At 41.5% G+C, this 23,582-nt stretch overlaps 1 protein-coding gene across 18 annotated transcripts in view; it reads left to right on the top strand.

Annotated features, from left to right (window-relative positions):
• The window catches only part of AFF1 (ALF transcription elongation factor 1), a 202,480-nt gene that overhangs the window by 83,033 nt on the left and 95,865 nt on the right, over positions 1–23,582 (top strand). For 3 of the 18 annotated variants that reach the window (XM_078366882.1, XM_078366883.1, XM_054253168.2), the window contains one exon: positions 22,314–22,391. The exons of the other annotated variants lie outside the window; for them this stretch is intronic. The gene's annotated coding sequence lies outside the window, so the exon portion shown is untranslated. The remainder of the gene's footprint in view (positions 1–22,313; positions 22,392–23,582) is intronic. 18 annotated transcript variants of the gene reach the window in all.

Below are 23,582 nucleotides of genomic sequence, written 5' to 3'. Positions count from 1 at the left end.
CAGACACAGTGCCATCATGCCCAGCTAATTTTTAAATTTTTGTAGAGATGGAGTCTCGCTTTGTTGCCTAGGCTGGTCTTGAACTCAAGTAATCCTACCACTTTGGGTTCCCAAAGTGCTGGGATTATAGGTGTGAGCCACTGTGCCCAGCAGGCTGAAATCATTTCATAGCTGTGCTTTTAATATCTTAAAATTAGCTGGGGAAGAACCGTATTTAGTTTTTGTTTTTTGGTGTCAGTCTCATTTAAAAATTGACAAGGACATGAATGGATTTGTGGTAACTGTCTTTAACTTGGTAAATTTTAACCTAATATATGTTTAAATTATCAGAAATAGAAAATTCAGATACTTATATTTATTGACTTATAAAAATTGTGCCTAAACTGGAGGACAAAAAGAACCACTTAAATAATTTGAGAGGAAGTTTTCTATTTTAATTCAAAAATGACTTTTTTCACTATGTTTTCATAGTTGAACTAGCCAGGATGGGTGGTTATTTCAATAGGTATTGGATATTGAAAAAAAAAATGTAGATAGTTTCCAGTTTACTGATTTTCTTCCAAAAATGTGTTTGGGGCATAGAAAATGTTTTGCCAAAGCAGCAGTGAAAATCATGTGATGACGACTAGGCCCTAGGCTAGAGCCAGAATGTTTCTTAACTTGTGCCAAAATGTCAGACATTTGCAATAATAATGGAAAATGGTGCAATCACTGAAATACAGCATAAAAACCATGCTTAAGAGGGTTTGTTCTATACTTGTGTTAGCTTTTTGTTTTGGAGATTTTGTGGAGGGAGAAAGAGGAGTGATGTAAGGGATCTTTAGATTTACTTGGAGGAAACTGGAAAAAATGGATTATTTGGGGTAGGGGAATATCCACTGGTAAAGTTAGGCACTTTGAAGGACAGAGGTTTATGTATAATTTTGATCTATGATAATAGCTGTCTTTTATTAAGCAGTTATTTTTGAGCATTCGGTTATGCTCTGATCTCTCAGCCAGGAACTTTGCTAAATGATATCATTTAATTTGCAAGGTGGAGCTCATCACCACCATTATACAGATAAACTGAGGCTCATGGAAGTTAACTGACTTGGCCAAGGTCACATAAGTAGCAAGTGACAGCTGAGACACAGCTTCAGAAGTACTCCAGACTTACCTGTAAATATCTTCTTTACCTTTCATACATATATCCACATGGCCAGTGCTCCTTGATTTACTAGTAAAACAAAGGAAGGGCATAGAAAATGGAATATGATTGGTGTGTCTGTTTATCTCTAAACTGAGCTATAACTAAAACAAAAAACAGGGATGAGTGTAGGGAAACATAGTATGTGTAAAATTCCTCTCAGAGTGGAGAAATGTGAGGTCAGTGTTTCCCAGTGTTAGTATCTGGGAAGTAAATGCTTTCTCTCCAGCTTGGTTACTGCATGGGGAATTTCGAGAGAGATCATTTGTAATTGTAGGATATTTGTAATTTGGGGAGTTCCAGCAATATTTGAGATGGGATGTATGTGATTGGAACCTTTTTGTATAAAAGGTGTGAAATCCCTTTTAACCTTCATCCTCCTTTAGGATCTGCTTCTTTCTCTCTATCTCTCTATTTTAGACAGTCTTGCTCTGTCTCCCAGGCTGGAGTACAATGGCGCTCACTCTGTTCACTGCAACTTCTGCCTTCCGGGTTCAAGCAATTCTCTGGCCTCAGCCTCCCAAGGCTGGGATTACAGGTGCCCACCACCATGCCCTGCTATTTTTTTTTTTTTTTTTTTTTTGGGGGAGACGGGGTTTCTCCATGTTGGTTGGGCTGGTCTAGAACTCAAGACCTCAGGTGATCCACCCGCCTTGGCCTCCCAAAATGCTGGGATTACAGGTGTGAGCCACTCTGCCAGGCCTACCCAACTAGTTTTTTAATATATATATATTTTTAGTAGAGATGGGGTTTCACCATGTTGGTCAGGCTGGTCTCAAACTCCTGGCCTCAAGTGATCCACCTGCCTCAGCCTCCCAAAGTGCTGGGATTACAGGGATGAGCCACCGCACCCAGTCCCGATCTTGATCTTGCTTCTTTAGAAGAAACTGATTTTTAGAATAAGACATATTTTTCTGCCCCTTATTTTTAGTGTAAAATGCATGTATCCATTTGCTTTTGCTGTGAGATACTACACTTTATGCCATCCTTGGGTTCTCCTTTATGAGCTTCTCTTATCCTGATCCATAGGCTGTCAACTGTAGCGACCATCTATTGTGTTTAGTATTGAGTTATCTCACTTTCTTTTTAGGGAGGAAGTGGATGTGATGGGAGAGGCATTGGCAGAATCTGGGAAAGGGCACCAAAGCCTGTGCTCCTTTGCCAGTACTTGGATTCCAGCTGTGTATGTTTATTAATAATGACTCACAGTTATTGAACACTAGGCCCTGGGCTCAGCACTATGTCTGTATTAGTTAATGTAATTATTACAACATCTCCAAACTTTTTGGTACAATTATCCTCTCTATTTTAGAGAGGAGGAAACCAAGGCTTAAGAGATTGTATGGCTTGCCCTATTGGCTGTACCTGGTAGTGACAGGATCTCAGAGGTGCCTGTCATATATGTAGCTATTGGCAAAGATTTCTTATGTCAGTTCCTTCCATCCTGCATTATTGTGATGGCTGCTATCCAAGTAGTGAAGTAACACAGTAACTTTGGGAATATTTTTCATTCTCTACAGTGGTGGTTCTCCACAGGGAAGGAAATTTTACCCTCCCCTACCACAGGGATATTTGGCAATGTCTGGAGACAGATATAGTTGTCATGCCTGGGAGCGGAGTGTGCTACCATCATCTCAGATAGAGACTAGGGATGCTGCTAACATCCTACAGTACACAGGACAGCCCCACCACTAAGAATTACCTGGCTCCAAGTGTCAATAGTGGAGGACTCTCACTCTGCAGGTTTCCCCTAGTTCCTATGCATGGGGATGTTTGTGTTTCAGAGAGCATCTGTACCATGTCATCAGACCCTAATCATGCTGGCTCCGGGTGTCAATTACTTGACCTATATTTGCTTAGGACACAGTATGTGCGAGACACTCCTGAGTGCTGTGTGTATTACACAGCCTTAACCCACCCCTCACCCCCACATTTAGTGAGTAAATGATTTTCCCGAAGAACCAGTTAGGAAGTGGCAGAGCTTAGGTTTGAATCCTTCACTAACTCCAGAGACCATGCCATTTTTTTTTTTTTTTTTTTTTTAAGATGGAGTATTGCTCTGTTGCCTAGGCTAAAGTGCAGTGGCAGGATCTCAGCTCATTGTAAACTCTACCTCCCGGTTCAAGCAATTCTTTTTTTTTTTTCATTCAACAGACATTTATGAAGCATCTGCAATGTTCCAGGCCCTGGGGACACAGAGCTGGAGAATGTACAGTCCCTGCCCTCAGAGAGTTCACAGTCTGGGGGACACACATGTAAACACATGAGTTATAACGCACTGCGTGAAGTGTGTGGCAGAGGTATAACAAAGTGCTGTGGGGCACAACAGAGCGACCAATGAACTCTTCCTGGGCATGGGTCAGGGAAGGCTTCACAGATCAGTCAATAAATACGGTGCCATGGGAGTGCTTTGCACACTACCAGCACTGACATCTCGAATGCTGGTCCACCGGAGGCCCTTGGGTTGGGCTGGAGCAAGGCCTACCTCTGCTTTCTCAGGACAACTTCCCCACCTCTGTCCTGGGACAGTAGTGGCTTATGCCTTAACCTGAGTAGCTGGGATTACAGGTGCATGCACCAGTAATTAAAAATTAAAAATTTGCCATGTACACCCAGCTAATTTTTTATTTTTAGTAGAGGTGGGGTTTCTCCATGTTGGCCAGACTGGTCTTGAACCCTTGACCTCAAGTGATTGGCCCACCTCTGCCTCCCAGAGTGCTGGGATTACAGGCGTGAGCCACCACAGCCAGCAGAGAACATTCCCTTTACTCGCTTACTGTGATGGTAACCAGAATGTTCATCCTGTGGCATTTTGCTCAGCCTCCTGTCTGCCTCCTTCAGCCTCAACAAAGTCGTGGCAGGAGACAAACAGCAGTCTCTGTGTGGGGACCTTGAGTGGCCATCCAGTTGCTCTGTAGTAGGAAGTGGTAGGGAAGTTGGAGGTGAGTAGGGCCCGTTAGCAGGGAACTGAGGCCAGCCTTCTAAAAGAGCAAGGAAAGGATTCTGAATGACAGGGTTCCCCAGCATGTCTGCAGGGAGGAGGTTGATTGCAGCAACATTTGGAACTAGTTCACAGGAGAAATAATGGGGGGAAGAGTGATTGATACATATAAAGTAACTACCTATTATATTACAGATTTACTTATGTAAAACGCTTTTCTAAAATCTGTTTCTCTCGTATTTTCTATATCAGATGTAACTCAAACTAGATGAAATAGAACCATAGACTCTATCCTTCCTTAAAGCTCAAGGCTTTCTGGCTTGGTAATTTTGTGGAGAAGGACTTGCAGGAAAAGCACTTTGAAATATGAAGAAGGAAATGTGATTCTTGTGGTTTCTTTCTAGGCCCTAAATCAGTACATGAAGAAATAGGACAAGAACCAGAGAAGATTAACTTTCTGAAACTTAACAAATAGCCTAATTCTTAAGTAGGGAAAAGTAATGACATTTTAAAGAATGATTATTGGGGAAGGAAACGAGGGAAGGTGAATTAAGTCTTCACAGTGGCTGCTAAGGAGATTGCCCTGAAAACTTTCCAGGTGGGAATCTGAAACTCCTGCAGATGTATGCATGTGTCTCTACTAGATCTTTTGTAGTTTTCCAGTAGAGCAAAAAGCAGAAGCCAGAGAAAGATTTGAAGGTGTTAGGTGAGGCCTCTAGTTTTGCTTGGCGTGCATGCACGGATACGCATGTAACGTGCTCAGTTCTGCTATTTCAGTTCTGCTGACAGCTGATGAAATCATGTGTCTCACAAGTTTAGGACCACTCTTGTGTTCCTTGCCTTCCAAAGATTTGCTATAATATTTCATAGATAAATTTGTGCTTCCAGTTTACTCCTTTCTGGTAAAATTCGAGATTTAACCAGAAGCCTGTAAATGCCCCAGAGAAGAGAGGAGAGTCTGTTGGAAAAATGTGGGGCACACAATGATACTACCACAGTGCTTTGACTAGATTTAGTAGTTTATTCTTGTAGTTGTTTTTTTTAACAGATAATAATGAAAATTTTCAAACATTCAGAAAAGTTTAATGAATTTCGCAGAAGTAAAAAGCCTTATTCCCAGATTACAAGTACATTTTAAATAGTCCTAATCCAAAATCTGAAATGCTCCAAAATCTGAAAGTTTTTGTTGTTGTTGCTGTTGGGTTTTTATTTTTTATTTATTTATTTTTTTGGTATGAATCTCGCTGTCACCCAGACTGGAGTCCAATGGTGCGATCTGGGCTCACTGCAACCTTGGCTCCTGGGGTTCAAGCAGTTCTCCTGCCTCAGCCTCCCCAGTAGCTGGGATTACAGGTGTGCACCACCATGCCTGGCTGCAAAATTTGAAACTTTTTGAGTCATGACATGACACTCTAAGGAAATGCTAATTGGAGCATTTTAGATTTCAGATTTTAAGATTGGGGTGCTCAGTGCTAGTATTCCAAAATAAAAAAAAATGAAACCCAAAACACTTAGGCCCCAAGCACTTTTGATAAGGGATACTCAGGGTAATGCAATAAAAAACATTTTATTTTACTTGCATTACCATATATTCATCTCTTTGTTGCTGTATTCATCCATTAATGTATTTTTATGCTTCTTATATAAGTTGTGGGGGAGTATACTGTCCCATAAATAGCTTGTATATCATTAACGAAAGTTCAGTATTTTTTTTAAGTTTTTTTTTTTTTTTCTTTTGGTATAACATGCAGTGAAAGGCACACATTTTAAGTGTACTGGTCCATTTTGACAGTGCATCTGTGTAACTCATACCCTTAGTAAGATTTGGAACTATTCTCAAGGTTATTTTTTGGTATATATGTTGGAAGATGATTAGAAGATGGAGTAAACAAACACATAACCTATTTTCTTTTTCTTCCTTTCAGAGTGTCATTTCAGTTTTTTAAAACCTATTGGATGAGTTGTATGTGCTTGATAATACCTCATCTTGTTGAGATTATTTAAATAATTTCTTGAGGTCTCAGACCAAAGCTCTTGGATTAAGCTACGTTTTTCTTCACCTAGGTTGTCTCTTGCTGAGAATTAAAGATAAGTTTTTTAGAACCAGCTCTTCTGGCATTGAAAGAAAGTAGAGACTCGTGTCCATTTAAGACCTCCCCAGTTTTGGGTAACAGTAAAATGCATGTGACAGAATGTAACTATTAATAAATCATTTCCTGCCACTTCAGGAGTGCATTTCTTAGAGAAATGCTAGGACTATTGATTTGCGTTCTTCCAGTGTTATGCTGTTGAAGTGGTGGTAAGGCAGGCAGGGTGTCCCCAAAGGAGGTGGCCTTAGTTGGTGTCTGTCATCCTACACAGGTGGGGTCTTTTATTTCATGGCCTGGCCTCTCAGAGGCTTCCTCTTGGCCACAATGAGAGAAATCTGAGGGTGAGTGAAGGTAAGGTAGATTCATGGTGTGTCTGTAGATAAGCAGGGGCCCCAGAATGAAATTGGGCAGGTTGTAATTTGTCAGATACCTGGTTGCATGTTACCTGTTTCTTTTTATTCTGTTATCCTCTAGCATTGGGTAAACTTTGATATAAATATTTGAGCCATTTCTGAGCTACTTTATTGTAAGAGAATAGTTGGGAATTTGTGATTATGCTAGAGTTATAAGAGGAAACAGGGTCTCCCTGAGTGCAGGTGGGGCATAGAAGTTTTAAATGGAAAGGAATAGGTGATAAGAATATGTAAGAGGTTCGCTCTACCTCCATTTGAAGATAGAGGTTTAATGTTTTGAAGGCTGTCAACCTGTTTCCTCCTTACGCTGTCAACCTGACAGATGTCTTTTTATGTAAGTAAAGGTATTCGGATCTAGCAGTGCATTCTCTTACCAGACTTTTAAAGAATCAGGACATTTGAGGAACAGTAAGTTCTGACCTTTAATAGCAGCCACTGGCTTAATTCTTCATATTTTCCAAAAACCACACCCGCCTGCTGGAGTAGATAGCACAGGGAAGTTGGATGGACTCCTGTGCCTTGGGAGTTTTTAATCCCAGAGTGTCTCCTAGTGTTTTCTTTTGCTGTGCTGTCTCCCGCATATCCTGTCCTTTCCATTTATTTTATCCTCAAACTGTAAAGAATTGTAGTGTTAGGTCTATTATTCAATTTAAGATACAGCCGGAACAGTGACTGGAATGGTTTCATACCTCATGGGTTTCCCACACTTCCACCAACACACTCTTCACACCACCTTGGAGGGATTGTGAAAAGATAAAGTTTTGGAGACCGGAAGAGTCCTAAAGCTGTTAGATGACATTGTACTGAGTGGAGGCTGCCTGCTTGGCACACTTTCCATCACACATCACATTATGCTAATCTTTTGGAATAAGGGAGGAAGACATTTAAATGAGATAATTAGAGATAAGAATGGAGATTTTCATCTTTTCCCTCAAGTCAAGAAAGGATATAAGGAGAAATTGCTGTCACTGAAAGACTATATTCTACAGGAAGTTATTTCAGAAGCAGTCTCTATTCCTTTAGGCTTTAAAATGAATTTTTAAAAAATAACTCTTTGTGTTTCTATCTTATCAATTTAGGGACTAGTCCAGGGGTCATCAAACCTTTTCTGTGAAGGACCAGATGGTAAATATTTTAGGCTTTGCAGCCCATACAGTCTGTGTTGCACCTACTCAGCTATGCTATGGTAGGACTAAAGCATCCATAAACAATATGTAAGCAAATGGGCATCACTGTGTTCCAATGACTCTTTCTTTATAAAATAGGCAGCTGGTCCAGATTTGGCCCACGAGCCATAGTTTGCCAGTCCCTGGGCTAGCCCAACTTTTTAGTTCTTGCTAACTTTAAGGAACATTTTAAGGTTGAAATTTAAGGATTGATCAATGTTAAATATGAATGGTTAAAGAAATTTCCCCTGCTTTGCCGCTGGCAGTCTTACCCTTCTTTAATTTTACTTATAAGTATTAAACACTGGTCTAAGCATGTCAAGAAATTAAGGGACAGTTTAGGGGGTGGGATTATGCAACTAAATATTTGTTTAAAATTTACTCTGAACTTTTTCTTTTTCCAATTTGTGGAATTGTTAATGCCAGCTCAGCAAACAGAATAATACACAGAAGTCTTGAAGCAGTGTAAAATCATTTGAATTAGGAAGTTGGGTCAGCCTTTTCACAGCAAAGCTCTGTGTAACCAGCGTCCTGGTGCTCTGTGCAGACCCAGTGCTGAGTGACTCACATTCCTGAGATTGAGCCTCTTTGGGGCAATGAGGAGGAAAAGGGGTCAGGGAATAGCGATCGGTTTTGTTTGTGTGATCATCTGAGGCCCCAGTTCAGTGTATTTGCATTCTAAATTCCCATATCTATGCTCTGTTCATTTCTGAAAACTGACAGTTTTCCACGTGCACAGTAATTTGAGATCATTGTTTCAGGCCGAGGAGAGCCCACAGGCCGCTGTCTCGGGTGGGAATAGGAGGGTATTGCAGCCTCTAAAAGATCATTGAGGCGCTTCAGTGGAGTGGTGGCTGCAAGAAGTTATCGCCCCACTGATTATCAGACATGCTTTCGAACTCATTCTGTGAGAAATCTGAGTGGAGTAAGATAGATGCAAACACCCCATGGTGAATTATCACTCCCCTACAACTTAAGTGCCGTCTTGGGGTGAAGGCCCCTTTCTTTCTTGGAAACTTCTGCTCATCCTTCAAGATTCAGCTCAGATGTCTTTGCTCTTAATTAAATCACCCCAGGCTCCTCCATTTCTAGAGTTCCTGTTTTTCTCTTTAGTCCTTTAGCACTTGTGATCGACATCTACAATCATTCTTAGCATTTGGGGTTTTTTTTTTTTCCTCCTTCATTTGTGTATCTCTCTCTAAATTGTGGAATCCTTTACCCTTTTATCTATCCTTAGGTCTAATTCATAAGAGGAAGTCAATATTTACTGGAAATAAGGGGCTTTTCTGTTGTCATTCTGTGTGCCTTATGACCTTGAAGTACAGAAAGCCATAGATGCATTCCTGTTCTCAGCTTTGACATAAGTAATATTCACAATACTATTCTGTTTGAAGAAATTATTTTATAAATAGAGATCTTATAAAATATAAATTGTCCAGTGTATCTGGTAGTTTTGAGTGTTTGCTTATTGTTTGCTTGCAGTGGGTATATTAGTGTCTACTTTTCAGAGAGTAGAAATGGAAATTTTACAGCCTTATCAAGAACTTAACATTATTAAGGACTCTAAAAATTCTCAAGTATATGTCTTTTTTATTTAATTGAACTCTCAGATTCTAGTTTTTTTGCATTGGCTGAATATTAGAGAAATGCTTTAAGTTTAATAAATACCCTTTGTTTTATGCAAGTGAAGTGCCTATTGGTAGTGATGGTGAAAAGATGATATATTCTGCATATAAATATTGATAGCTGGGCCAAAATCCAGCCCAAAGAATCCTGACAAGCTTGTAAGCCTCACAACACAGCTTAGCTGAGGTCAAATGAAGGGAGACTTTTCCAGAAAAACAATGACTTACTGTTTAGCTTTAAGGAGATGCCAATTATAGCGGGTAGTAGGAGGTGAGCTGGGGTTATGATGAAAATGAGAATATTTAGAAACATGCAATTGTTGCTTGTTGCCATATAAAATACCAATAGATGTTTCCAGCTTTCTTCTCCTATAATAATCTCCCTTTTCTTCCTACTCGAAATGTCTGTGGAATGAAATGGAACAAAATAAAACTGCCTCTAGTTTTTATGACGTTAAGCTTTCTTCCTGTAGAAACAAGTGTGGCATAAGTAATTAACCAAAAGAAAAGATAAATATAAGTCAGGACGTAAAGGAAAGTGCTAATGATTCTTTAAAAACGTTTATATGGACAGCTTATTCCTCCATTTGTTGTGGTCTGCTTTGTGTAATATGCAGATAAGGTTAGATATCTGCTTTGTGTTATGTTCACGTGTTGTTTGCTAGGAGCCTAGAAAAAACTTCTCAGTTGTAAGAAGTGTATTTCTTGTATGAATGTGTCCACAGCAGCCTGTTTAACTATGTTTAAAATATAATTGACAGTGGTTTCTCTTAGTAGAAGTTGTTGGCTGGAGGGTTGGAGGAGGATCTTTGGATTTAATTTTAGATATATTCTCCCATGATGGAATGAGCTTCAAGTGGAGAGTGAAGGACCCCTACTGTTTTTTGTTGTTATTGTTTATTCAGTAATTGAAAAATGTGTTGATGGCTCTCTGTGTACTCATTTAAACAATAAATGTTTCAAGTTGGGTACAGGGGCTCATACCGGTAGTTCCAGCATTTTAGGAGGCCAAGGTGGGAGGATTGCTTGAGGCCAGGAGTTTGAGACCGACCTAGGCAATAAAGCAAGACTCAGTCTCAACAAAAATATTTAAAAATTAGCTGGGCATGATGGTGCATGCCTGTAGTCCCAGCTACTCAGGAGGCTGAGGTAGGAAGATACCTTGAGCCCAGAAATTTGAGGATGCAGCGAGCCATGATTGTGCCACTGCAGTGGGTGATAGTAAGACCGTGTCCCAAAAAATAAAACAAGAATAAATGTTTCTTAATATTTTATTCTTTAGAGAAATAAATTGCATCTTGCCAGTTTCCTTATTATCCTGTTGTTCCCCACTGCTCTTATCAATACACAGACATTGCTTTTCCTTTCATTTTCCAAGTGTAAGCCTTTTCCTGTTGGTTTTTGCTGCTGGTTAGCAAGTCTAAATGCTGAGCATTTGTTCTGGCTGAAGCTGTGCTGGGTCCATTGGCCCAGTTTCAAAGGTTTTCCTTATTGTATGTGGTGCAATTGGTTCTCTGGAATGTGTGCCTTAGAAGTTCAGTGGCTGGGAGGGACTCTTCCTTTTGGAATGGTAAATCCTGTCCCATTTTCCAAGCTGTTCTATAGAATGTACCTCATTCAGTTTGGTGTATGTTTGGGATTATTTGGTGGTTAAATTAAGTAACAGCATATTCACTTAGTACATTTGATCTCTTTTGGGCTGTAGAAGTTAGTTGTTGTTTCTTAAAACCAAATTTGCTCCTGAATACTTTTTTGAGAGAAGAGTTGTTTTTTTAAACTCCTGTTGGTGACGTTTCAGCAGTCTCTTCTTGAGACAAGATGAATTTGGGAATAATTTGTTTTTCTTGTTTTCTGTGTGGGACTTGAAAATTTGATGTATGAATCAGTTTGGAGAATGCTGTCTGTAACTTCCTAGTTTAAAAAAATGTATTATGAAATGGTTAACTTCAAAATGTATTGAAAGATAGAGTCTCTGGATCTATACGTAGTTAGATGTGCAGAATCTCACTCACTCAACTAGTGTTCATATGGCCTGATGGGTCAGTGCTGGGCAAATAGTGAGGATCAAGAGGGAAGGGGTGACTGACCTGCAGCCAAGTCATTCTTCCTTGGGATGGATGTGGGGAGTCATTTGATGATTGAACAGATGAGTGAGTAGGCAGGATCATTTTAGATGGTGATTGAAAGGTGAAGTGCTGGAGAGCACCTGCTGGTAGGGGGACTGGCTGAGGAGCTGATAGTTAACCTGAGAAATTAGTGGAGGGAGACCTGGTCATCCACAGCTTTAGGTGCAGAGCATGCAGACAGGGATCAGCAATGCACGGCTTGACCTGCTCCAGGCATGAAAAGGCAGCCAGTCTGGCTAGTATTCTAGGGAGGGTACAGGGAGGAAAGATGCTAGAGCTTGGAAGTGTGCTGGGAATGGGGCCTTATGGGCCAGGCTTCTGGATTTTAATTTTGAATGCTATATATAGCAAGCCTGTGGACGGCTTTCAGCAGTGGAAGGACCGCTTAATCTGCCTTGCATTTAAAATTCTCTCTCTGGATCCTGTATTTTCTTGTGTTGTTCCCCATGATGCATTTATAGCAGCATGAAGAGATTGTGTATTGTCCAAGTTTTCATCCTAGAGGTAGCTTTCTAAAATTATTCTGAATCTGTTGATTTAAAACTATATTTTCTTTAAGTGTAACCCAAACATTGTACCTTTTCTTTTACTATAGTGCACTTGGGTTTGTTTTCAGGCAGAGTTTCTGTTGTGCAGGCTAAAGTGCAGTGGCATGATCTCAGCTCACTGCAACCTCTGCCTCCCAGGTTCAAGCGATTATCCTGCCTCAGCCTTCCCAGTAGCTGGGATCACAGTCTTGTGCCACCACACCCAGCTAATTTTTGTATTTTTAGTAGAGATGAGGTTTCACTGTGTTGGCCAGGCTGGTCTCGAACTCTGACTTCAAGTGATCCGCCCACCTTGGCCTCCCAAACTGCTGGGATTAGAGACGTGAGCCACTGCGCCCCGTGTACTTGGGGTTTTATGACTAATTAATAAATATGGTAAACTGAGGAATAAAACCTGTAACATTAACTGATTAACAAATGGTGTTAGCTGTGGCAGCTTTCTTGGCTAATCTAGGAAAGGGTGATGTCAGCCTGCCTTCTAGGTTTGAGTCATTTGGCGGGTAAAAGAATTTGGTAAAATCAGTGTTAGGTATCAGACAATGAATCACATTTTCTCATATTATAAACAGATTGGCAGAATTCTAAATTGTTCAAAATTGAGTAATACTTGACTATAATTATTTCACTCAAATATATGCATTAAGCATCGCATTTACTAAGCACTATGCTGGGTAAGGTGCCCTCAGGAATAGTCCATGCCCTTAAGGAGGACCTCACAGTCTAATAAGGAAAATCTGTAGGCATGCATATATGAAGTCTATCTAGTTTGAGTAAACGTAAACATAGACAGCAGAGGTATCCCAGATATGGAGGCAGTGATACTGAGGAAGGCTTTTGAAAGGCAAAAGTGAATTAGTGACCAGGCAGGAAGAGGATCTATGCTTCCCAGAGCCTCCCTGCTTCCTGTGCTCAAGGGTAGAGAGAGTGAGGCAGAACACAGGAAGGGTGCTGCTACCCAGGAGGCCTGAGCCAGGTGGAAGTACTGCTTGAAATACCCAGTAGGCAGCAGGGCTCCCAGAAAGGTTTTAGGTAGGTGAATAACAAGATCAGATTTATGATTTTTAAAAAGATGAGTGATGCAGCTTTGTGGAGATGGACAACCCAGAAAGAGGAGCCTTTTGGAGCCACGTTCCAAGTGAGAAGTGAAGTCTATGCAACACTTTATTTGAATTTTGGATGCTTTGTAGATTTAATACCCAAAACATTTTTTAAAAGTTGGAGAATGAATTAAAAGAAGCATTAAGAAAAAAATCTTAAGCTTGCTTGTCTACATTCTTAGTTTGTGACTACAGGATTTTTAATTTTTGTGGCTGTAATGAGACACTTTCGCCAGCCTCATTATTTTGCAGGTATGAGATGTGGTCCTTCAGGGTCAGTTGAGAGTGTGACATGAGTGGCCTGGTAATGAGGCCAGCACTCTGGTTGATTCTATTACAGATAAGAGCAGGGGAAGAGCTGACACCTATGCACGTTTCTGATTGGTGCCAAATGAGCAGTGCCAATGAAGCACTGTGCAGCTGTGCTCACTAGGGCCTTTACAACTACAGGGGAGACATAAATAACTAGTCAGGTGACAGATTTTATCTTAGGTTAAAAAAATTGGTTCATCTCTGTTGCCATTATGGAGGGTAATTTCTGTATATCTCTGTGATTGACTGCTGGTAAGCACTTGACATCTTAGGGAACCCTTCTCAGGGACGGAATTTTCTGAAATTTCTCAGTAACAATATGCTCACATTGCATGTGACAAAGACATATTTTATTAACCCCTAGTTCTAGATTGCCAGATTTTTGAGGTGAGAAGTGATTTTTTTCACTGGCGTGGTTTGTGTAACTGTTCTATTTGCATGATGGCCTTGCTCACTCGGTACTAGTTTTTTATTTTTTAAATGTTTGGAATCTTAGTGTGCTGCACATGGGAATACATTAGCTCATCTGTCTCCCCTCCCTTTATCCTACTTTTTTTCTGTTGAAGCTATGTATGCCCAACCAGTTTTCCTTAACTCTCTTAAAAACCGATTGATGAGGAAGACAAGTTCTTTTTGTTTTTCCATCTGTAAGGTAAAAAATGCCTCTCAAAATAATTTAGGCGATCTATTAAGAGAAACAAAATGGGATATATTGACTACCCCAGGTGAAAAACATCAGCTGCTGCTGTTTGAGTGCTTTTTTTCTTTCTCCCCCTCCTTTTTTTTTTGAGATAGCTTCTTGTTTCATCTTGCTTGTCACTGAGGCTGGAGTGCAGGGTGTGACCTCAGTTCACTAAAACTTCTGTCTCTCAGGCTCAAGTGATCCTCCTATCTCAGCTTCCCAAGTAGTTGGGACTATAGGCGTGTGTCACCATGCCCAGCTAATTTGAGATTCTGCTTTATGCAGATGGATCTAAAATTACTTGCTAACAATCTAAGACTGAGTTCAGAACCCAAAATCAGTTTTCAGAGCCTCTAATGAGAGTTATTGCAAAAATGATGAACACTCCAGTATTTCTTTATCCCTGATCGATGCTGCTTGGTAGGGTTGCCCCCCCAACCCCCCATGAAGTCTTGCTTATAAACTCTCTCCAGGACTCAGCCAATAAGATATCGCCCAGGCTGAATGCAGTGGCATGATCTCGGCCTAGTGCAACCTCCACCTCCTGGGTTCAAGTAGTCTCCTGCATCAGCCTCCTGAGTAGCTGGGATTACAGGCTCCTGCCACCACACCTGGCTAAGTTTTGGTGTTTTTGGTAGAGACGGGGTTTTACCATGTTTGCCAGGCTAGCCTTGAACTCCTGACCTCAATTAAGATCCCCCTGCCTCAGCCTCCCAAAGTGCTGGGATTACAGGTGTGAGCCACCTCGCCTGGCCCTGCTTGGTAGGTTTTTGTGAAATGTATCTTTCAGATCTTTGCTGCATGTTAACAGGCATACAGAAGTACCTGGAAAGTTCGTTTTGAGAGGTAAATGACCGTGTCTCTCCTTAGAATTGATGTGACTTTTTAGTCATGTTTGCCCAAGTGTAGAGTCTTTCTCAATTTAAAACTTGGAGGATGTATTTAAGATATGCAAACTATCTTACTGACTCTGAGTCCTGGAGTTTATGATGGGTACGAAGAATATAAATTTGACTGTCATGTATCACCTTCCCAGAGGAGAATGGCAAGAAGTTATGTGGGCAGTGTTTTAAAGATTTAATTTTGCAAAATGGGGTCACATAAAACTTTAAAAATAACTATTACAATAAATTATAATAAGGCTGAACCTTCTGTGGCAAACAGAGGTGAGTAGCATAGAGTGCTAATATATGAGATAATCCCCTGGGGGCTCTTCCAGGAAAACAACTGACATCGAGCTACTTTGTCATTGTGCTTGGCTGATACTTTTAATATGAAATCATATTGTAAGATTTTTTTTAGGATTAAGTGTCTGATTGCTTCTTTTATAAATTTTAAGAACATTCTGCATGTTAGGTATTGAGAGAGAAAAACCTGCGACGATTTAGCTGAGTGATTTTTATTATGAGAAAGTCTGTTACAAATTCTTTCACATGGATGGAGAGAGAAAAAAATTCTCCATTCTTTGAAGCAACGTTTTATCCTGCCTTCAGACATGGAGCCACTTTGATTTCTCATGTTTAAATTGTATTTGAAAGTCAAACTAATACTGTGCTTTGAAGTACGTTGATGTTTTTTCATAAAATCAATGTGTGAAATATGTTTCCTACATGTTAGATGGTAGGAATAGGGGAATGTGAAAACAAAAGGCCAAAAGATGGACTTAAAAAGTTGAGAGGTGGCTTTTAAAATAAAAAAAGTCACTTGCATGGTGAGGAAGACCCCTAGCATCCTGTCTTTTTGCCTCCCTGTTTGTGACAGATCTCTATCTCACCATCCTCTAAGCTGGGGTTGCCCAACTTTTGTGTGTTTATGTGTTGCTCTGTCCTTTGTACATTCAAATCAGAATGGCATAGAGCTTCTAAACAGTAATAAGACTTAATCCTTTCCAGAGTTAATGTACACTGTTGATTTTAGGATTTTCCCTTTTCTTCCTGCCACATCTCCATGCTTATGAAGATAAATATACAGGAGAAATCATGCTCTGTCATCCAAGAAAGAGTTAAAAATTTAAACCCGAATTCTAGAGAGTTGGTGACATATATCAGAGGAAAGCCTATGTGAAGTGACCAGTCAAGGGTGATAAATGGGTAGTCAGCTGTGCACAGCCAGCCCTGTGGGCTGTGAGTTGCCATGGAAGCACCGAATGGCATTCAGCGATCCTGCATGACTAACCTAGTTTAGCAGCAGGGCTCATGGGCTCCAGCCTGGGAGAAGGTGCTTACAGCCAGATGATACCAGAGCCAACACACTGCCCCACGTCTCATGCCCAATTTGGGCCTTCGTGTTACTATCTTTTCCTCATCCAAATATGCTATTTCCTTTTTTAGTGCAAGGGAGAGAGAAAAAGGAATCACTCTCACTAATCCTTACAGAGTTGTGATTTCTTACATTTTGCCACAATATTTTAAACACATCCATCCCTACCCCCAAGAAGCATTTGAAAAGTCAGAGTAAATGTGCCCTGACAGGCCCCAGCATGGGGTTAACTAAATGACTGTATTGAGGGGCTGAACAGGCAGCTCTGAATTCCTCAGGATTTTCACCACCTCTCTGAAGTGAGAGCATCCTGGTACCTTTTAGATTTCCAAAGCTTCATTCAAGCTCCTTTGCTGAGTTAGTGGATCTGGTCAGTGAAACATCTGTGGCACAGTTACCCTCACATGGCTTGAGTGTTTATGTTCTGCATGACAAGTTTTCACATGTGACTGCTCTCACCAGGCACTGGACATTGAAGCCTGTGGCTCCCCCCATTTCTAGTTCACTTAACTAAAAAAGAAATGTGGAGGAGGTGACTTGATGGAATATGTAGAGATCTTTCAATACATCACGTTGAACCTCAAAGATGGTGGACAGCATGTGATCTGAAGACAAGAACTTGGCTACTGAAAAGAGAATTATTTCCCTGTCTAAATATATTTGTACAGACTTACAGTAGAATTCATGGTGTCTGTGGGGTGGTCAGACTTTGCTTCCTCCTTCCCAGGGGCACTTCAAAGGCTGTAGGACAAGAATTGTAGCACAGTTTTTATTTTATGTTATTTATTTTTTTGAGACAGAGTCTCACTCTGTTGCCCAGGCTGGAGTGCAGTGGGGTGACATCGGCTCACTGCAGCCTCTGCCTCCCAGGTTCTAGCAATTCTACTTTCTCAGCCTCCTGAGTAGCTGGGATTACAGGCGCCTGCCATCACACCTGGCAGTTTTTTGTATTTTTAGTAGAGACGGTGTTTTGCCATGTTGGCCAGGTTGGTCTCAAACTCCTGACCTCAGGTGATCTGCCCACCTTGGCCTCCCAAAGTGCTGGGATTACAGGCATGAGCCACTGTGCCTGGCCCACAGTTTTTATGACTTTAAGAGTAGCTTCATGCTGTTGGCCATCCTTCTCTCAAAGGGGCCCTCTGTTAGGTCCTTCCTAAAGGATAGGCCTGTGTTAAAGGATAGGATCTTTTAACCTTGTTTGGTTAAAGGATAGGATCCATTTAACCAAACATCAATTTTGTGGCTCTGAGATTACTCTGCTGGCAGAGATAATACTAAATTTCTTTGACTCTAAGGAATTATGAGTGGTTATAAGTTAGCACACTTTAGCATACCTTCTTTGTCTTTTCATTGCCCTATTTAATGCAGCCTGACAACTTTGCTAGCAGAACTGTGGCTGAGAGCATAAGCTTTCTTGCCAGGTACTTGAAGGTTCAAATGTTCAGGTCTACCATTTGTGAGCAAGTCAATCCCCTGCCCCCTCTTTTTTGAGACGGAGTTTCGCTTTCGTTACCTAGGCTGGAGTGCAGTGGTGCGATCTTGGCACACCCTAACCTCCATCTCCCAGGTTCAAGCAATTCTCCTGCCTGAGCTTCCTGAGTATCTGGGATTATAGGCATGCACCACCACGCCTGGCTAATTTTGTATATTTAGTAGAGATAGGGTTTCTCCATGTTGTTGATGCTAGTCTCGAACTTCTGACCTCAGGTGACCCACCTGCCTTGGCCTCCCAAAGTGCTGGATTATAAGATATAGGCGTGAACCACCGTGCCCAGCCTGTTTTTATTTTATTTTATTATTATATTTTTTGAGACGGAGTTTCGCTCTTGTTACCCAAGCTGGAGTGCAATGGCGCGATCTCAGCTCACCGCAACCTCCGCCTCCTGGGTTCAGGCAATTCTCCTGCCTCAGCCTCCTGAGTAGCTGGGATTACAGGCACGTGCCACCATGCCCAGCTAATTTTTTGTATTTTTAGTAGAGACGGGGTTTCACCATATTGACCAGGATGGTCTCGATCTGTTGACCGCGTGATCCACCCACCTCGGCCTCCCAAAATGCTGGGATTACAGGCTTGAGCCACCCCACCCGGCCTTTATTTTATTTTTTAATTTTTATTTTTGAGATGGAGTCTTGCTGTCGCCTAGGCTGGAGTGCAGTGGTGCGATCTCAGCATACTGCAACCATCACCTCCCTGGTTCAAGCAGTTCTCTTACCTCAGCCTCCTGAGTAGGTGGAATTACAGGTGTGTACCACCATGTCCAGTTAGTTTTTTGTATCTTTAGTAGAGACAGCGTTTTACCACGTTGGCCAAGCTGGTCTTGAACTCCTGACCTCAAGTGATTCTCCCACTTTGGCCTCCCAAAGTGCTAAGATTACAAGTGTGAGCTGCTGCTCCTGGCCGCAAGTCAATCTGTGAGCTTTCTTTTTTCACTTGGAAAATGGGGTTAATAATCCCACTCTCACAGTGTTGCTGTGAAAATTAAATAGAAGACTGATACGATAGTGCCTAAATCAGTGCTGACTAACCTATTGAGTGATGCCAGTCCTTGGCCAGGCTGCCGCTGCTGTAATCATTGCTTTTGTATTTTGGTAGCCCCAAAAAGAACGAGCTGTTTTTTACCCCTGGAGACCCTCTGGAAACTTGTTTGACATATAAGCCTCAGGCCCTATGTCAGGTCTACTGCATCAGAAACTCTGTAGGTCTCTGATCTGTTTTTTGACAAACCCTCCAGCTGACTGACTCAGGTTTGAGAACCTCTTAGCTAATGCACAGTACCATGTCAAATCAGCTAAGGAGAACTTGTAACTCACTATATTCTATTTGGAACAGTGGGAAAGAATGGCCAGGCTGATGTTGGGTTATGTTTTTCCTGAATACAGGACCCCCCCCCCCAAAAAAAAAGACCACCTTTATTAAAGTGACAGTTAACCTGTAGTTATTGAAAGGTGATTACATACAGCACACTGGCTCACGCATGTAATCCCAGCACTTTGGGAAGTGGAGGTGGGTGCATCGCTTGAGGTCAGGAGTTCCAGACCAGCATGGCCAACTTGGTGAAACCCTGTCTCTACTAAAAATACAAAAATTAGCCAGGACTGGTGGTAGGTGCCTCTAATCCTATCTACTCAGTAGGCTGAGACAGGAGAATGGCTTGAACCCAGCAGGCAGAGGTTATAGTGAGCCGAGATGGCACCAGTGCACTCTAGCCTGGGTGACAGAGTGAAACTCCATCTCAAAAAAAAAAAAAAAAAAAAAAAAAGGTTATTGCAGAGTTTGTGAATCATACAGGGCATTTGCCACTTCCTAAAATTTCATCACTAAAAAATGTTCTGATCTGCCCCTTTCTTGCTTACTCCTTGGTATAATCAACGATGAGTATAGGCTGAACAAAGGTTTACTTATGATATGAATTGTGGGCTTTTATTTTGAAAATTCCATATTATTTTATCTCAAAATGGAACCAAGAAAAAACATTCACAAAAGATTTGCCTGGGAGCTTTTAACAAATCATTTGCTAAGCCATTGCAAATTTGCAGCAAGAAACCAGAGAACTATTCAGTGTGACTGGCAAAACCATTTAGTTACAAGGGGAAAGGAGGCAACTGAGAACAGGGGCTCAAAGCCTACCTCTACTTCTGTGAACTTCCTGTGTCTTCTGTCTTCCTCTGCCCTGCCCAGGAGTTTTTGTGAGTTTGACCCAAGAGGGATTTGTTGGTCAGTGTGGGAAGAGAGAGTTTCTTTCATGAAGCCTGGACCTAGTAACAGTCATCCTACCAGTGATATGCATGATGTCTTTTTTTTTAACCTCATTACTTACAGGGCTTTTAGTTGAAGGGTGATGGTGAATCAAGAAAAGACAATTTGTCTCAAAATAGGTTTAGAATTATGTGTCTGTCAATAAAATCTTAGTGTGGATTTTTTATTTTTTTGACACCAATGAAGTAAAATCTTAATTAACTAGAATCCTTAATTTAATAGGATTTTCTCCCTGTGGGAGATTTCTTGATTTTAGAATCACATAGTAATAAACTATTGTTAGAAATTTTGTGAAAGAATGGCTTAATTGGGTTCTTCTGGTTATTTCTGTAGCAGTTTTCAATATTTTGAATTGAAAATCTCGAAGTATGGGAGAAACCCAACTGATGCTGAGATAAGGCTAAGGCTGAGCTGATGATTTAAAAATTTTTACTGATTTTTAACCAACTTAACTTTGTTAAAGGAGAATTGGGTGTGTGGAATTGATGAGAAAATTGAGGACTCTGAGTGGCCTGTTAGTTGGAAGTGCAACTCTTCACACCCTCCCTTTTGGATCTGTACTGAGAATTGCCATTTGGAGTTCCCTTCTCTGAGACAAAGGTAGCATTTATTTAGAAGGGGTGGAGCTCTGCCCTGCGAAGCAGAGCCTAAAGCTGTGAACACCAACCAGCTATAGGGACTCCACTGTTCTAAGTGACAGCATCAGAGAGGGGAGAACTCCCTTAGTGGTGAGAAAATAGCCAAGCAGACAAGCACATGCCCATGGTAAGCTTCCCTCCACCCATTCACCCCTCGGCCTGTCTTGATTGCCTCAAGGTGCATGCACTGGATAGTTTGGGAGAAGAGAAGCATAGTTGCTCAGAGGATAGTTGCCTGCTCAGCTCCTCCTGCAAACTGGCTCAAAGTGGCCATAAAACAAGTTTGAAGGAAAAAAGAAGTTATTTCCTGATCAACTTGCTTACTTGGCTTCTATGGTTATATGCTAATGGCATGTGATCTTTTGAATCAACAAGAGGAATTACCAAAATCATTAAATAGTGGAAAGGAATTGAGTGTCATCAAGGCCAGTGTGCTACTGCCAGCCAGAAGTAAGTTTGTCTGAAATAGGTGAGACTCAGACTCCATTACAGAAGACTCCACAGCCAGTTTCTGGTTCAGCAGCTGCTGCTTTTCAGTATTTTGACTAGCATAAATTATTACTTTGTGGTTTTAAGAGTTCTTTTAAAATCGTCTATTGCAATATCCATCATCTAGGAAAAGTTTTTGATACACAGGTCTAAGGAGATAATTTTTTGTTTTTTCTTTTGTTGAGGTGGAGTCTTGCTCCGTTGCCCAGGTCAGAGTGCAGTGGTGTGATCTCAGCTCACTGCAACCTCTGCCTCCCAGGTTCAAGTGATTCTCCTGCCTCAGCCTCCTGAGTAGCTGGGTTAACAGGTGTGCCTCACCATGCCTGGCTAATTTTTGTATTTTTAGTAGAGATAGGGTTTCACCATGTTGGTCAGGTTGGTCTTGAACTCCTGACCTTGTGATCTGCCCACCTTTGCCTCCCAAAGTGATAGGATTACAGGTGCGAGCCACTGTGCCCCACCTTTTTTTTGAGATGGAGTTTTGCTCTGTCACCAGGCTGCAGTACAGTGGCGCGATCTTGGCTCATTGCAACCTCCGCCTCCCGGGTTCAATAGATTGTCCTGCCTCAGCCTCCCCAGTAGCTGGGACTATAGGCACGCGCCACCATGTCCAGCTAATTTTTATATTTTTAGTAGAGACGGGGTTTCACCATGTTGGCCAGGATGGTCTCAATCTCTTGACCTTGTGATCCACCTACCTCAGCCTCTCAAAGTGCTGGGATTACAGGTGTGAGCCACCATGCCTGGCCTAAGGAGATGATTCTTCACCACATCATCGCAAATTCAGAGGCAGCTAACTTCTCTCCCTGCATCCTACCCCCATAGATTGAAAGGTTATAGAAGTACCAGATTACTTTTTAGATGATTTTTAAAAAATAATTTTTGCATGTGTCTTCCAGCATTAAATCTTTTTTGAAAAGTTGTAAGTTTATAAAAATATACTATAAGTGTAGTAGCTTTTTTTTTTTTTTTTTTTTGAGACAGAATCTCCCTCTGTTGCTCAGACTGGAGTGCAGTGGCATGATGGCATGATCTCGGCTCACTGCAACCTCTGCTTCCCAGGTACAAACCATTCTTCTGCCTCAGCCTCCGGAGTAGCTGGGATCATAGGCCCGGGCTACCACACCCAGCTAATTTTTTGTATTTTCAGTAGAAACAGAGTTTCACCATGTTAGCCAGGCTGGTCTCAAACTCCTGACCTCGACCTCCCAAAGTGCTGGGATTACAGGCATGAATCGCTCTGCCTGGCCCCTAGTGGGTGTTTTTTAAACCTAAAAATATTTAATGATTACCTTCTGTGTAGAGTACCATGCTTTGGCACCAAGAGAAGTGGCAAATTTGGGAGGTTCTATTCGGATGGAGTTCACATGCTAGGGAAAAGGGGAGGAGGAGAGAGAACTAATTGATGTGTTAGGTAAGCACATACTTGGGGGATTTGAGGAAGCCTTTAGAGTGAGTGAGATTTTAATCATTTCAGAGATTTGCTGGAAGCTGAAAATTAAGGATGGGGGTGTGTGGTAGAGAGGGGCAGTGGAAATTAAGGCAGTGGGTGTGTGGTGGAGAGAGGCAGCATCAAAGTCTGGGATATCACTGAGGAAAGGGGAGTAGTCAGGTGTGATGGGAATATACAGGTGGTTTATAAGAGGGTCATACTTTCTAAGGAAGCTGGCCCTGGAAAAAACTGTAATCTTTCAGTGAAGAGGGCCTGGTGGAAATTAGAGCAAGAGGCTGCCTTACAGGGTACGTTCAGGGGATCGACATAACAGACTGACTGTCAAGTAGAATGCATGTGGCAGGCCTGCAGGGGGACAGTGGATAATTTCTAGAGAGTAGATCTGTGCCAGATTACGGTGGCATTTTAATGCCAAAGCACAAATTTATAGAGTTTATTCTGCAGTAGTAAAGAGCCATCAAATGCTCTTTACTTTAAAATATGGATAGTGACATGAGAACCAGGGCTTTAGATCAGGTTTCTTTTCATAAGAAGGCAGGATTAGAGGGATAAGATGTGGGGGAGGCAGGGAGACCAATAGGCTCTTGTCAGAGGAAATAAGAGAAGTCAGAAGAGAGCAAAGAGGCCAGGAAAGGGGTTGGGGAAGGGTGTCTGACATCAGGGCTAGAGTTTCCAAAGGTACTGACAACCTTAGCTAGACACTAAAATATTTTCCTGTTTGTTCAAATGGCATTGGGAGAAAACATTCAGTAAATTCCCTAGGAGCAAGTCTATGAAGACAGAAGTTATTTTATAGTTAT

This window comes from Callithrix jacchus, chromosome 3 (assembly GCF_049354715.1).
Source record: "Callithrix jacchus isolate 240 chromosome 3, calJac240_pri, whole genome shotgun sequence".
NCBI classification, from domain to species: Eukaryota; Metazoa; Chordata; class Mammalia; order Primates; family Cebidae; genus Callithrix; species Callithrix jacchus.
This window is presented reverse-complemented; position numbering and strand designations above follow the sequence as displayed.